At 37.0% G+C, this 15,026-nt stretch overlaps 1 pseudogene; it reads right to left on the bottom strand.

The window, feature by feature from the left end:
• Positions 1-415: 415 nt before the first annotated feature.
• Positions 416-15,026, bottom strand: part of LOC112833972 (ubiquitin-conjugating enzyme E2 J2 pseudogene) — an 83,953-nt pseudogene continuing 69,342 nt past the window's right edge.

Genomic DNA, 15,026 nt, shown 5'->3' with positions numbered 1-15,026 from the left:
GTGATTTTTTGATACTAAAAAACTTTTGATAGACATCGAGTTTTATATTTTTAAGTGACTAAATCTAATAAAAATTAAAAAACAGGTTTACTAAAACAGGACCAAAAGACAATACAAAAGATGTTACATATCCAAAACATGATGCTCCTCATCATCAACACCTGAGCACCACAGCCCTGACAGAACTCAGGGACTGAGAATCCAAACTACCTACACATTTTAAGTTTTGTTTCCTTAATTTTAAGGGTTTTTAAAATGCTACCCCCAGCCTTGGGCTGTGGGACCCGGTCAGCGGCACTTCTGGCCCAGCGTCCTGTCTTCGGGCCGCCGGGGGCTCCCCCGTGCGACATACAGCTCAGCACGTAGTTGGCGGTGTAGGCGAAGGAAGGCTTTGAAGCCACCTGTAACGCTCTAGTTAACCGGTGAGTCCATGGTGCCGGTTGGCCTGCTGGAGTCCCTGAGCCCGTGGAGGAGCTGAAGCCCCCTCAGACCGTGGTGCGGCTCCCTCTGGAGCCATGTCTGGTAAGCCCAGAGTTTGAGCTGAGTTCGTCTCATGCTTTCTGGTTTTCTTTAATTTCCTCCATGAGTTAAGGAAATAAGTCACAAAACATTTTGTCTTTTGAGTGAAACGCTAAACTTCGGGCTGCGAACAGGGAAGTGTCAAGCCTCTCCACTGGCCCGGGTGGGGCCCTTCTGGGTCATGAAGCTAAGGAGGTGAGGACAGTGGAGACCGACCAGGCGGTGTTCCACGTGTCTGGGTGGAAATCTGTGATGGAAAGACGCAGCCCGCATTGCACTTAAATCTTCCATCGGGTGTTGTATAAATTCTAGGAGGTTTAAAAAGATATTCTCTGGAAAAAAATTAGTTGTCTACGATAATAGCCACCTTCATGAGGAGTCAATCATGCCCGGGCCTCAAGCCACATAAGTACCATCCAAGAATATGGGAAGGTGGGGGAGCTCAGGACATGGGTAAGGTACCAGGTCTCTCTTAATTCGAAGGCAGTCCTGCTCCAGTCTCTGGGTCGCTGTTGTTGGAGCTCTCTGATTGCTACTGTTGCTTGTCTCTCCTGGTTGTGGCGTGTGGGCCGCGGCCTCGCTCAGGCTCCGGGTGATGGAGGCAGGCGCTGGGTGCACGAGACTGGAGCGGCTGTGGGAGAGGTGCGCTGCACCTGCACCAGCCCCCAGCCCACCACCGCCTCAGAGCTACAGTCTCAAAGTTCATATTTTTGCGAGTGGCTATCCAATTGGCCCACTCCCAAAACCAAACTATTCCCCACTTCACTGCATATTAACTTTTTAATGACAGATTATTGGGTACTTTATTGTATTCTCCTTGTTTATCTATTTCTGAACTAATGGTATACTATCATATTTATAGGATAGTATAAATAGTATACCTGGGAATAAAGGTTCTTCAGCTTTTTAATAGTTCTGCAAGATTGTACAAGCTCTTCTTGAATCTTTCTTCTTTTTTTTAAAGATTTTATTTATTTATTTGACAGAGAGAGACACAGCGAGAGAGGGAACACAAGCAGGGGGAGTGGGAGAGGGAGAAGCAGCCTTCCTGCCGAGCAAGGAGCCCGATGCGGGGCTCGATCACACAACCCTGGGAGCATGACCTGAGCTGAGGGCAGACCCTAATGACTGAGCCACCCAAGTGCCCCAAATCTTTATTTTTCATATAAATTTTGGAAACAGCTAATTTTGCTGTTGGAATTTTATTGGGATTGCTTTGAGTCAATATATTAAGTAGCATAAAATTTATGTTTCCCATGTTGATTTTCCCAAACCCAGAACCTGGATTAGTGTATTTATTGAGATCTTTAATTAATGTTATTCACGTTTTGTAGCTCTTAGGGGAGGACTGTTGTTCCTCTTCTGTTAGATTTATTACTATGCACTTTGTTTCTTTTGCAGGAAATATTATCTTTTATCTTTTATTTCCTAATTGTTTTTCCTCATATATAGAACTTGGTTTTTGTATATTGCCATTGCTAAGTTCCATGCTTATGATTTGTATATAATTTGTTCATTTACATATATATAATCACATATAATTGCACTGGCTAAACACAATCTTATTATTTGTGAATGAAATAGTTTTATTAATTGCCCTTCAATCTTTAGTCCACATTAAAGAATTTGTCTTCGGGCGCCTGGGTGGCTCAGTTGGTTGAGAGACTGCCTTCAGCTCAGGTCATGACCCTGGAGTCCCAGAATGGAGTCCCACATCGGGCTCCCTGCTCAGCAGGGAGTCTGCTTCTCCCTCTGACCCTCCCCCCTCTCAAGTTCTCTCTCTCATTCTCTCGCTCTCAAATAAATAAATAAAATCTTAAATAAATAAATAAATAAATAAATAAAAATTTGTCTTATTGCACTGGCTATAATTTCAGAATGATGTTGGTAGACTACAATATCATTTTTTAAATAGCCATAAAATGTTCTCAGATAAAAACCCATATAATTATTTTTAAATAAGCATCCTTTCATTTTCTTTCCTTACAGTGCAGTCACTCAAAATAGCACAGTTAGTATCCCTTGGTCCTTACTTCTCAATCATTTTACCACCACACACATACTGACTTTATCCTATTTCAGTGACTCTGCCAAATGCCATCCATCATTCTCTCCAGTTGTGTAATTTTCATTTCACTTCTCTGTTGTATCTATAATCCCTTTGAGAATCTTTATTGCCTTCTGTGAAGTCATGTTCTTACCATGTTTATGAGTTTTAGTTCTTAGGAGAGGAATTTCAGAATGAGGAAAGGCTTATGTTTCTGGCCATCGGGAGTTTCTTATTTGACTGTTTTAACTTATCTAAGCCTAATTTCTGTATTTTGACATGAGATAGTATATGTGTACAAGATATTTTTAAGAAAGTTGTGTGAAGGGCCTATTAGATGGCCAGGCATATGATAGAGGAGTACTTTTATTTCTTTGAAGTGTCTACTTCTATTTTTTTACACCTTAAAATTCTCACATATTACCTCGTATACTGTAATAACATATACTTCCTGTTTTCTCAAACTTGTTAATTTGCTTTTTGAAAGGAATAATCACACTTCTTTTCTTTTCTTGAGGATTTTGGGACTTGAGGTTTTACCAAGCCATTCAGTCTTCCATTTGCAGATTATTTTATTTATTTATTTATTTATTTATTTATTTATTTATTTATTATTAAATTTTGCAGATTATCACTTATGTATATGACTGCTTACTTTTATACAAGACTTTCACTGTTATTATTCACTTGTAAGTATATTAGGAAACACAATAGTTATCCATAAAATTTTAGAAGAGGGATAGTATATACACAGATTATGGAATTATCATTTATGTGTATTTCCTACTCTGTGCTCCTCCATTTCTAATGAGACTTCTTTACAAATTTGCTTTTCAAACAATGCTGCATTGAATCTTTGTTTCCCTATGGGACTCTTGATGGATGTAGGCAATGAGCACTTTAAATCATACCAGTTATTCAGGAAATTATCTCTTAAATATTTAGGAAATTTATGATCCCACCAGCAGTTTATTAGTACTTCTTTCCCATTTTCCCTCATGCTGGCCAAAACATGGGATTTTGGGGTGCCTGGGTGGCTCAGTTGTTAAGCGTCTGCCTTCAGCTCAGGTCATGATCCCAGGGTCCTGGGATGGAGACCCACATCAGGCTCCCTGCTCCGCAGGAAGCCTGCTTCTCCCTCTCCCACTTCCCCTGCTTGTGTTCCATCTCTCGCTGTGTCTCTCTCTGTCAAATAAATAAAATCTAAAAAAAAAAATGGGATTTTGAGAGTACCTAATATTTACTAATTTAATAGAATAAACTGTCATCACAGTTGTAGTTAATTCATATATTCATTAGCCTCTGGTTTTTCCTCTTCTGCTAATTCTCCTTTTTTGTTGTTTGTTGTTCTTGTTTGTCTTTTTCTTTTTGATATATGGTTGTTTTTCAATTTTGTATTTAAATTAGCTACTTGTTGTCATATAGTGACTATCTTTCTGCAGTTCTTTATTTTTTAACCTTACTCATTATGCTTTTGACATCACAGAGATTTAAACACTTTAATAGTGCCTAATTTTGATATGCAATGTGATGTAGCTAACTTTCCCTTTAATTTTTGAAAAGTTCTTATAGGATCATATAATAAGTTATCTGTCATATTAAATGGCACTTTTTCGTGGTTTTTGTATATATAAATTCTTTGCTATTGTTGATTTATTTGAATGCTATTATTTTTATATTTGATACAGTTACTCTGCTAAGAACATCTTAGCTGAGGAGGACTGAACATTGATTTTCTTGGATTTTCGGCATCATTATTTACTTTTTAAGAAAATCACCTTTTCATTTTTTGCTTTTGGTCCTCAACTTTTTGGTTATATTTCTTTGGCTAGGACTTTTAGTACTTTGCTGACTGTAAGCTATAATAATGTGCAAACTGGTATTTTGCTTACAGTAAAGGAAATGACTACATTTTTCCCCTTTCAGTATGATGTTGCTTTGATTCTTGGCGGAGAGATTTATCAAGTTGCTAGGATTTATCATAATTGGTACATTTTTATCAGATGTCTTTTCTGGATCTACTCTGAGTTTTTCTTTTTATCTTCAAGCTGTTAATGTGGTGATTTACAATGATAATTTTTCAATACTAACCCATTTTTGCATTCCTAAGGCAAATTATACTAGGTAATGAGTTTAACAGCTTTCAACTTTTACTCTCTGTCCAAGTTATTTGTATAATACATAGGTTTATCTCTGTCCCTGATATTTTCCTAAAATTAAAATTTGATAATTTGTGGAGCACCTATGTTTTCAGAGGGAAAGTTTTGGCTATTGATTTGATTTGTAAAAGACTATTTCTGTTTTAGAGTTTCTTGTTATTCTTAAATCACTCCTGTACGCTTGGGTAACTGTATTACTTTTCTGTTTCTGCCTAGCAAGTTGGCACAAATTTACTGGGTTACAACATCGGACCTTTTTATCTCCTTTTCCACTGGTGAAGAATCTGAGTATAGCTCACCTGTGTTCTCTGCTCAAGGCATCCAAAGACTTCAGTTAAGGAATCTGCAGAGATATATTCTCATTAGGGGCTGAACTGGGAAAAAGATTAGTTTTCAAGCGACTTTGGGTGGTTGGCAAAACCTATTTCCTTGTTGATAAAGAACTTACAGCAGCTTGCTTCTTCACTACCAGTTAGGAGAAAATCTCTCACCTTAGGGAAAGTCCCTGTCCCTTCTTTAAGAACTTTAGCTTGTAAATCAGGTCTATCCAAGCTAATCTTTTGATTTAACTCAAAATCAACAGATTTGGGACTTTAATTACATCTGCAACATTTACTTTTTCTGGTTATAAGCAAGTACAGGTTGCACTTGTACTTAAGGGGAGGAGACTATATAAGGGTGTGGCTTATTATAGGTAACCTTAGGGTGTGTCCACCACAAAATATGCCCTTATAAAAATGATTTCTAGGGTGTGTGGAGAAGTGTCCCATTTTTATATGCCTAATATAACTGAACTCTTCTTTCCCTTTGTTTTTCATCGGTCTTGCTACTGGTTGGTATATTTATTAAGAGTTTCCAAGTCTTGGATTTTTGGCTTAGTTGATATGGTCATTTTTACAAGTAAACTGGAACATAATTATGAGAGTGCAGAGTTCTACTCACGCAGAACATTTCAGTTCCTGATTCAGATAATTTTTAATAGAATTTATTTTTTAGAGCAGTTTTAGGTTCACAGAAAAATTGAGCAGGAAGAACAGAGAGTTCCTATATATGCCCTGACCCCACTTCCATGCAAATTCCTCCACTATCAACATCCTGAGCTACCGTGGTATATTTGTTACACTTGATGCACTTGCATTAACATGTTGTCATGAAAGTCCATAGTTTACATTAGGGTTCACTCTTGGTGTTATACATTCTTTGGATTTTGGCAAATGTGTAATGACATTTATCTACCATTATAGTATCATAAAGAATAGTTTCATTGTTCTAGAAATTCTTTGTGCTCCCTGCCCTGGCCTCTCTGGCAACTGCTGATCTTGTTATTGTACCGATAGTTTTATCTTTCCCAGAATGTCTTATAGCTGGAATTATACAGTAGGTAGTATGTTCAGATTGGCATCTTTCACTTAGTAATATGCCTTTAAGTTTCCTCCATGTCTTTTCATGGCTTGGTAGTTCATGTCTTTTGAGCAGTGAATAATGTCTGCTCTATGGATGTACCAGTTTATTTATCTCTGTGTATTTACTTGCTAAAGGACATCTTTGTTGCTTCCCAGTTTCAGCAACTAGGTAAATATTTGCTTGCAGGTTTTTGTGCGGATGTAATTTTTCAATTCCTTTGGATAAATATCAAGGAGTGTGATTGCTGGACTATAGGGTGAGATTATGTTTGGTTTTGTAAGAATCCACCAATGGTCTTCCACAGAGGCTGTCCCATTTTGCACTGCCACTAGTAATAAAAGAGAGTTCCTGTTGTTCCACATCCTCACCAACATTTGCTGTTGTGAATGTTACACATTTTGGTTATTCTAACAGCTCAGTAGAGGTATCTCATTGTTGTATGAATTTGCATTTATCTGATGACAAATGGCGTGAAACATCTTTTCTTATGCTTATTTGCCTGCCATCTGTAGGTCTTTTGTGAGATGTCTCTTCAGGGTTTTTAGCATTTTCTTTTTGATCAGTCTGTTCATTTTCCTATTGTTGAGTTTTAAGATTTCCTTGGGTATTTTGGAAAATGGTCCTTTATCCAAATATGTATCTTTTGCACACATTTTTCGCAGTGTGTGGTTTGTCTTCACTTTCTCTTGATAGTGTCTTTCTCAGAGCAGAAGTTTTGATTTTAATGAAGTCTAGCTTATCAATTATTTCTGTCATGGATCATGCCTTTGGTATTATATGAAAAAAGTCATCATCATGCTCGAGGTCATTTAATTTTCTATGTTATCTTTAGGAGTTTTAGAGTTTTGTGTTTTATATTTACAAGTGATATCTATTTCAGATTAATATATGTGAAAAGTTTAAGGTCTGTGGCTAGAATCATTCTTTTGCTTGTGGATGTCCAGTTGTTCCAACACCATTTTCTGAAGTGACTCTCTTTTCTCCATTGTATTACCTTTGCTCCTTTGCAAAGATTAGTTGACTATACATATGTGGGTCTATTTCTGGGTTCTCTGTTCTGTTCCATTGATGTATTTATGTATTCTTTCACTGGTACTATAATGTCTTGGCTACTGTAGCATTATAGTAAGTGAGTCTGGAAATGAGATAGTTTCAGTCCTCCAACTTTATTCTCCTCCTTCAGTGTTGAGTTGGCTATTCTGGGTCTTTTGATATACAAATTTTTTTCCCTTCAACTTTATTGAGATAAAATTGACATATAACATTGTGTAAATTTAAGATTTACAACATAATTGATTTGATACACTTTTACATTACAATATGATTGCCACCTTAGTGACAAAGCTAATCCCTCCATCAGGTCACATAGTTACCATTTCTTTTTTGTGGTGAGAATATTTAAGATCTACTCTCTTAGCAACTTTTAAGTAAATAGTAAGGTATTGTTACCTGTAATCACAATACAATGCTTTAGATCCCCAGAATTTATTCATCTTCTAACTGGTAGTTTGTCCTCTTTGACCAGCACCTCCTTATTTCCCTCCCCTGAATTATTCTACTCTTTTTTTTTTTGCTTTTTTTCTAGAAGTATGGTTTTTTGAGATTCCACATATAAGTGATATCTTACAGTATTTGTCTTTCTCTGGCTGACCTATTTCACTTAGCATAATGTCCTCAAGGTATCATCTGTGTTGTTGCAATTGGCAGGATTTTGTTCTTTCTCATGATTGGATAATATTTTGTTGTATACAGTGGTTCCCCCCCCATTATGTGTGTGGGGGGGATATGTTCCAAAACTCCCAGTGGATGCCTGAGACCACAAATAGTATCAAATTCTATATATACTATGTTATTGTCTATACATATGTACCTACAACAAAGTTTTATTTGTAAATTAGGCATAGTAAGGGGTTAATGACAATAACTACAGTAAAATAGAACAATTATACCAAGGTACTATAATAAGATGTGGTCTTTTCTCTCTCTTCCTCCCAAATATCTTATACTCTATTCACCCTTCCTTTTGTGGTGATGTGAAATGATAAAATGTCTGTGTGATGAGATGAAGTGAGATGAATGACACAGGCATTGTGATGTGGCATTAGGCAATTATTGATCTTCTGACAATACATCAGAAGGAAGATCTTCTGCTTCTGAACTGCAGTTCACTGTAGGAACTGTAACTGCACAAAGTGAAACTGTGGTAGTGGGGGGACTACTGTATATATACATCTTTATCCATTCACCCATTGACATTCACTTTAGTTGGTTCCATCTTGGCTATTATGAATAATGCTGTAATAAATATGGACTTGCAGATATCTCTTCAATATCCTGTTTTCATTTCTTTTGGACCTATACCCAGAGGTATGATAGCTAGATCACATGGTAGTTTTATTTTTAACTCTGTGAAGAACTTCTGTATTATGTTCCACAGTGGCTGTACCAATTTACTTTCCCACCAACAGTGAACAAGAGCTCCCTTTTCTCCACATTTTCTTGCAAACACTTGCTATCTTTTGTCTTTTTACTTATAGTCATTCTAACAGGTGTGATGTGATATCTCATTGTGATTTTAATTTGCATTCCCCTCAGGATTTATGGTGTTCAGCATATTTTCATGTACTTGTTGGCCATTTGGATGTCTTCAAAAAAATGTCTATTCAGTTTCTTTGCCCATTTTTAATTGGATCATTTAAGGGTTTTATTGTTGTTAGTGATTTATATGAGTTCTTTTTTTTTTTTTTTAAAGATTTTGTTTATTTGACAGAGAGAGACACAGCGAGAGAGGGAACACAAGTAGGGGGAGTGGGAGAGGGAGAGGCAGGCCTCCTGGGGAGCCGGGAGCCTGATGAGGGACTGGATCCCAGAACCCTGGGATCATGACCTGAGTGGAAGGCAGATGCCTAACAAATGAGTCATCCAGGCACCCCAATGAGTTCTTTATGTATTTTGGATATTAACCCCTTATGAGATGTAAGATGTGCAAATATTTTCTTCCATTCGATGGGTTGCCTTTCCATTTTGCTGATTGTTTCTTTTGCTGTGCATAGCCTGTTTAGTTTGATTTGCTCATATTTATTTATTTATTTATTTATTTATTTATTTATTTATTTATTTATTTATTTTGCCTTTGTTACTTGTGTTTTTGGTGTTATATCCAAAAAAATCTTTGCCAAGACCTATGTCAAGGAGCTTTTTGCCTATATTCTAGGAATTCTACAGTTTCATGTCTTACCAGATCCATTTTAAACTAATGTTTATACATTTTTATAATGTTTAAAAAGAGTGCCAATTTTTAAGAGAAAAAAGGGTTCAGAGTAATTTAGGTCACTGTTATGGGACATACTATATCTACCATTATTAACTTATAAACCTCCTTAAATAAATTTGTGAACTTCTTGTATGGAAAGTGTATTCTCCAAATACACAGACCTTTTATTTTTCGGGAAAATCCTTATTATTATTATTATTATTATTATTATTGTTAATCACCATACATTACATCATTAGTTTTTAATGTAGTGTTCCATGATTCATTGTTTGCATATAACACCCAGTGCTCCATGCAGAACGTGACCTCTTTAATACCCATCACCAGGCTAACCCATCCTCCCACCCCCCTCCCCCCTCTAGAACCCTCAGTTTGTTTTTCAGAGTCCATTGTCTCTCATGGTTTGTCTCCCCCTCCAATTCCCCCCTTCATCCTTCCCCCCCTGCTATCTTCTTTTTTTTTTTTTAGCATATAATGTATTATTTGTTTCAGAGGTACAGATCTGTGATTCAACAGCCTTGCACAATTCACAGCACTCGCCATAGCACATACCCTCCCCAATGTCTGTCACCCAGCCACCCCATCCCTCCCACCCCCCACCACTCCAGCAACCCTCAGTTTGTTTCCTAAGATTAAGAATTCCTCATATCAGTGAGGACATATGATACATGTCTTTCTCTGATTGATTTATTTCACTCAAATACACAGACTTTTATTTGATTTTTAAAAATATCTGGGTGCAATCTTTATTTAAGAAAATTTTAATGACATGGGGATATATCATAATGTCACTTTTAGAAACCTAATATAAAATATTTTTTGATCACTAACTTAGCTAAAGCATGTAAAGTGTTATATGAAAGAAAGTAGTCTAGAGGCCCTAAAACATTTAAGAGTCATTGTGTTCAAACGTATTACTCTTTTTGTAATATGCATCATAAGAGTTTTTTAGTTTTCTGAGTGCTTAAAATAACAATTTGGCTTCATAGTTTATACTACTATGTTTTTCAACTGAATCACACAATTGCAAGACAGTTATACATAAAATTGGCAAGACAGGCAGGTCAGTTATGCATATAATTGGGTTGATCTGAAGTCTAAAAAGTAAAGGCTAAGTTATATTATATTGTGATGCTCTTTTTCTTACAACTTGTTCAGTGATATGGCATGGATGTTGCAAAAAATAAAATAAAGATAAATTTTATTTCTTTCTCTAATCCTTCAAATTAATAGTGGAAATATGTATATGATTCAAATTATCTTTGCTTCTGAAGTTATGAATATATACTCAAGGTAAACTTTCAGGCAAAAGATACTTCTGTAACTTATAGTTTTTCCATTTTAAAATCCCCTTTCTTATTTATATGTATTTTCAAAAGTTGTTCTACTTGAGGCCTTCAAGAAAGTAATTTTCCAAGAAATTAATTATGATAAATTAAAATGCTGGATTTTTATCTTTTATTTTCACCTATGACTCAAGTAGTTAGTAAAAAAATATCTTACTGAACTGTCTGGCACACCTAACATCTGGCACACCGTAACTCTTCAATGAGCAAGAGTTCTCAGTACTTTTAGTAATGCTGATATATATCCTGTCTATGATTGTTAAAATTCACTTGGTTTAGATAATAATAGCTAATATATGTTTAGCTTTTATAACATGCTAGGTACAGTTCTAAATTTGCATAGTTTAGTAACCTTATGAACCATCTCCCCCATTTGAGAGTATACTGGCCCATCTGTGGTACATACACTACACCATTTAAAGTAACTTTATTTACCATAAATTACCATGGTCTCTCAATGAAGTTCTCTAATTCTAATCATATTATCTAGATGAAAATTTCTAGTATTTGATGAAGGAACAGAAGGCAAGCTGAGGACAAAGCAGGAGCTGACACCCACAACCCCCACCGTGGGATCTATGTGACACTCCTCAGGCACTCCTGGCTGCCCTAAAGCTAAGGAGAGGAAAAACAAATAGTTAACTTGCAGAGATCACAATCCTGCAAGACAAGAGTCTCCCTCAGTTTACAAATGTTTTAGCAATCTACAAGAACAAAGCATTTCTATCAATAACCTAGCTTCCAGAAGGAAATGAAGATGCAATTATTTTTTTTTTTAATTTTTAAGAAAAAAGAAAAAGAAGAAGATAACAGGAGAGGAAAAAAGGGAGTATGTCAGAGGGGGAGACGAACCATGAGAGATGATGGACTCTGGGGGACAAACTGAGGGTTCTAGAGGGGAGGGGCGTAGGGGGATGGGTTGGCCTGGTGATGGGTATTGAGGAGGGCACGTTCTGCATGGAGCACTGGGTGTTATGAACAGGCAGTGAATCATGGAACACTGCACCAAAAACTAATGATGTAATATATGGTGATTAACATAACAATAAAAAAATTTAAAAAAATTAAAAGCAATTAAATGTCTTTATAACCTGCAGTTCACTGACAGATACTTGAGGTGGGCAGAGTGTATTGTTCTCTAGGAAGCTCCCAACTATCTTCATGTTAATGTCTTGCTAGAGGGAAAAACAGCCTTAACCTGACAATGGCATGGCCTCCGGTATCCTGTGAGTCTTCTTTAACATATGAAAATCCTCTTGAAACCTTCCTTTTCCTTACCTTCCCCAACCCCATAGTAAATAATCAGCCACCCCTTACATGCCTGGTGCAGCGTCTCTTTCTGCCCACAGGTCCTGCCCCCATGCTTTAATAAACCACCATTTTGCACCAAAGGTGTCTCAAGAATTCTTTCTTGGTTGTCAGCTCTGGACCTCACCCCACTGAACCACACTTATATTCCAAAAGCCCTTCAGTATTGCCTTACAGAATGCCATGATCCTCTGCTAGATTTCTTTTTCTTCCTTTTATCTGAGGCTATGTAAGCCTAGAGTTTTTGTTTATATTTGATCCATATTACTCCATAGCACTTCTTCTCCGTGTATTAATATGAATAAGATAAATTTCTCCATGAATAGGGGGAAATTGTTGCTGCTCTTCTAGATGTGGCCCCCAATTTGAGCTGACACAGCATTGTTTCCAGGTTTAAATCTCAGGTCAGGAATTCAGTCTTCCTGAAATATCCACATATTCGGTGCTTCATGTCCTGAAGTCTATGACCTCCACTGCCCAAGTTCTATAAAGCAGCGTTCCCCTTACCTTGTATTGCTTATCTCTATTCTCCCGCTTTATTTTTTTCTCCTCAGCATTTATCAAAATCTAACATATCATGTATTTCATTTTGTTTCTCTTCTGATGTTCTTTAGATTAGTCTGCTTCCTCTGAGATATAGGCCACAAGACAGAATTGGTCGGTCATGCAAGAGATCTATAAGGGACAAAACTTGGGGGGAAATAGAAGGGAGCTGGGGGAGTCTGAAAAGTTGTCAGACCTTGATTCCACTTGGCTCTGAGTAAAGGAAAGAGGGAAGGAAGGAAGGAGGGGTGAAACACCTTAGACTGTTGTATAGATCTAAGAGAATTTGGAAGAGCTATGGTAGAGTCCTTGACCAAAATGTCCCATCAGAGCAGTACCACACCTCCCTGGAATGGGCCCACCTGAGTATCCCAGCTTCACTCGGTTATTGGCAAAGACATTCTCACAAAAGGCATGGCCTCAAGTGTCACAAAAGCAGTGACAGATTTCAGAGTGCAACAGCTGTAGCTGGCAATTATACTTTGCACAAATGGAATTCTGAGTGAGATACGAGAGGTACATTTCAGTCTGCCTCTGCATATTCAAGCACAGGAGTTTTGCATACCGTTCCAGGCCCATTACCTCCAGCAGTGCCCAGGTCATAGTAGCAGTCGATAAATGTATATGAATAAATGAATTTTTCCTGGGAGAAATAGATGTGTATATCTCCTGAAGTGTTTTCTTGCACATTAGTGTTCTGCCAAGAGCTACTGGCAAGCCAGATCTAGAGACTAATTACCTGAGAGGATGTCTGAATCCTCATCCTAACTAAACAAAAAGGAAAGTAAAATGTGTTAAAGGCACTACCTGTCAAAAGAACCAGAGGAGTGTCCTCTTAGTAAGTACACAACTTATCCTTATCATTAGCTCCTGAAAAGTAGTTTCATGGAATTTCACTGGCAAGCAAAACATGGGATTTCAATGGCAAGAATCAATATTGTTTATTTTCAGAAAGGGGTGTGGGCAGTCTGAAGTTCAGAATCCCTCTGGTGCCTGTGGTCTCATTCATTAAACATAGCCATAGTTTCAAACAATTGTATTACTGGAGTGCAATGTTTATTTGCTCTATATTGAAGACTATTCAATTCTGCTAAAGATGATGAAAAAAAAGGAATACTTGAAACTTAGAGAATGTGTTAAGCCTAGAGAGTGAGTAATCAAGTAGCTTGTGAGACAAAGGAAGAATTCATAATTGTGTTATGAATAGGAAGTAATGCAAAGTAAAAGATGGAATAAATGGTCTATATAGAGGCATGAAGAAGAATGTCATAAATAGAAGGAGATTAAAGGAACAAGTAAATCTGAAATATTAATAAGCACAAATCCTGCCACCTCCAGTTTGACAGTCAATCATCCCTACATTAGACACCCATTGGTGACAGTCACTGTGGCCCCATTTGGGACTCAATGTGTCCTCTATCCCAAGAATATAGTCAGTAAGCACAGTTGCTCAGCAAGACATAAGAAAAGTGTAGTTATTGGTGAGGTGTACTCATCTCACATCTCTATAATAGATCTAGTGCACTTGGCTCCAGGCATCTTCATTTTCTGAGTCTTCTTGCTCAAACCTCAACTTTGATTCTTTTAACCTTGTCATTGTCAGGAAATAATTTTATAATAGATCACATAAATTGCTAGTTAAATTTTGTATCTTTGATTGATGAAGTGGTCATTTACTTGGAGGTAAAAGGAAAAAATTATCTCAAGTAGTTTGTAGAATAAAAGGTCTTGGCCCAAGAAGGATTGATAATGGTAGAGATTGTGTTAAAGATGTGTAGAGGTATTGATTTCCTCAGTGGACAAGTGAACTGGTTTGGGACCGAGTGACCCAGAGCTCTTTGTTCTGGCACTTCAGCCTAGGAGCAACCTTCGACATACCAGTTTCTAGAAAATATTATTATTTTCTGTCTGAACTGTGACCTGAAAAGGTTGAGATTCAATGGGTTGTGATAATACATTGGAAGATATCCATGGCAGTAAGAGCCCAATATGTAACAAAAGGGCCCATGGTATCTATGTGTCATAAACTATTAGGCTGTGGGGGACCCTCTTAGCTACCATCTTACTCTGCAATACCCCCAAAATTATCCTTGACATTTTTTTCACTTATCACTGATATTAACTTTTAGAGATAGATTCTATTATATTACTTATGTTACAAGTCAGTAAACGGAGGTTATTCAAAGACTGCTAAATATCCTGTCTCCCCTTCTTTCTTAGAAGAAGCCTAACCACAATTTTTAAAATTTAGTAATGAATATAATGTTATATTAGTTTCAGGTGCACAACATATGGATTCAACAATTCTGTACATTACTCAGTGCTTACAAGGATAAGTCTAGTTACCATGTGTCACTGTACAACATTATTCCAATATTATTGGCTATATTCCCTATGGAGTACTTTTTCATCATTATGACTTATTT

This window comes from Callorhinus ursinus, unplaced genomic scaffold, assembly GCF_003265705.2.
Source record: "Callorhinus ursinus isolate GAN/ISIS: 27379988/994484 unplaced genomic scaffold, GSC_fseal_2.0 scaffold1, whole genome shotgun sequence".
Taxonomy (NCBI): Eukaryota; Metazoa; Chordata; class Mammalia; order Carnivora; family Otariidae; genus Callorhinus; species Callorhinus ursinus.
This window is presented reverse-complemented; position numbering and strand designations above follow the sequence as displayed.